The sequence below is a fragment of the Anthonomus grandis genome, chromosome 2 (genome assembly GCF_022605725.1).
Source record: "Anthonomus grandis grandis chromosome 2, icAntGran1.3, whole genome shotgun sequence".
In the NCBI taxonomy this organism is placed as follows: domain Eukaryota; kingdom Metazoa; phylum Arthropoda; class Insecta; order Coleoptera; family Curculionidae; genus Anthonomus; species Anthonomus grandis.
The window spans coordinates 35,450,887-35,452,925 of NC_065547.1; the positions used below are offsets into that span (position 1 = coordinate 35,450,887).

General features: G+C 34.1%; 1 pseudogene; it reads right to left on the reverse strand.

The window, feature by feature from the left end:
* Positions 1 to 405: 405 nt before the first annotated feature.
* On the reverse strand, positions 406 to 1,777 carry LOC126750665 (uncharacterized; annotated as a pseudogene).
* Positions 1,778 to 2,039: the final 262 nt, after the last annotated feature.

The following is a 2,039-nucleotide window of genomic DNA, read 5'->3' on the forward strand; positions in this document are numbered from 1 at the left end:
ACTGAAATATGAAATATAAATAAGTCATGTGAACAACTCAACAAATATTTAAGCTCTCCCTTGGAGAATCATATCATGCTGCCACTCCACTTCTCCGACTCAATTAAAATATTTCAAATACTTTTGTCGATTATTTATTGCTTCCAATAGAACACTTTTCGTTGGATTTGGCTGAAGTGGAACAAGGCTATTATGCGTATCTCTTCTCCAGTCTCCTTCAATAATTTTGTGATTATTGAGATCTTCATCATCTCAATGATGGAGTTATGTAAGAATGAATGACTGGTTTTTCTTAAAAAATTATGTAGCATACAGATTGCTAAAATAACAAATATTGCCTTTTGGGGATCAATACATATTTTTATGTGTAGAATTCTAAATCGAGATGCCAAACCGAAAGCGTTTTCAACCACATTTTGACATCTGGAAATACGGTAATTATAAATGTCTTTCATTCGTCAAATTTCTCTGAGAAAATGGCTTTAAAATGTGTTTATGTAGAGCAAAAGCTTCATCTCCAACTACGACAAAATTTAATTTTTCGTCGTTTTCATCGTTGTTTGAGAATTGTAGTTCGCCCTTCACTAACATGTCGTAAAACTTTGTTGACAATATAACTCCACCATCAGATAATCTTCCTTGCTTTCCTACTTTAACGTATACGAATTCGTAGTTGGAATTAACTAATGCCATCAGCACAATGCTATAAAAATTTTTGTAGTTATATAATTGAGCCCCTCATAAAGCCGGACGTTCAATCCGAATATGTTTTCTATCGAGTGCTCCACCACAATTTATCATCTGCCAACGATTTTTGAAACCTTGCGCAATTTCTATTCATTCTTGTTTTGTAGTCGGAAACTAAAAAACGGAAAAATGCAAAAAATAACATTCGCATCAGTCAATTATATTGACTATATGTTCCTACATAATGTTCCAACAGATTTGTATGAAATGCACTAACAAGAATATATTTGTAGGTTTTTAAGACACCAACTACATCTTCTAGTAGATTTTCATCGCAAAAAAGAAAATGTAAAAAGGCCAACGACAATGCAACAGAATTAAAGAAATTTATGAATGACTTTTCCACCACTTTATCGCAAAAAGAGGAGGTTCATGAATTTATGGCGATTAAATATCGCCGCAAAACTGAAGAAGATGTCATCAGAACAAGCATATTTATCGCAGTCATTTATTAGTCAAATAATTACAAAAGGCTTGTTCAATGAGTTAACAAGAACAACAGCTGTCACGGATATGTCTGCTGCCATTTCTCCTGATCACTCAAGATCCACATCTTCTGCTGGAAGCAATTCTACAGATTTAAGTGATTTTTATGTCAATGCGACAATATTGTATAATCTTTGATAAACAGTTTTATTGTTGGCAAAAATGTACCCTTTTGATTTACTTTAAAAAATGTAGTTAGTATTCTTTTCGCAATATTTCTAAATTAAAGTTTTTTTCTTACCTTCATATATTTTTCTTTCAATACATTATATATAACTTGACAGGTCTCTGGTATGAGCTGCCCTAAAGTTTGAGCTGCAATGCATGTAGAAAATTTCAAGTCTTCGTACGATCTTCTAGTGGCCAGAAATCGAAGAGTGGCAATTAGTCGTTCTTCAGCAGGAATTGCTCGTCGCATTAATGTATTCTGTTTCTGTAAATATTGTCCAACAAGGTTAAATAAAAGGTTAAACGTATTTTCGTCCACTCGTAAATAATTGCGAAATTTTTTATCAGCAGCTCGAAGCTCTCTCAAAAGTGACATATGGCTAAAATCCTTTCGTCGCGACTCGCGAATACCAATTCTTGGTCCACTTTCTTCTCACTTTCTTTTTGCGTAGATATTCGGAAACCACTATGATGCCAGCACAAGCTATAGCCCTTCGTTTCTTGCTTTGCAAAAACATTTGAAACTTTTCTGCCACTACGACGAGATCTCTTAGCTCACCTAAAATACCACGCGCGAAGTCAAATCTGTATGTCTAAACGTCATTTAGACATACAAACTGAGATCGTCCTAAAAGCCA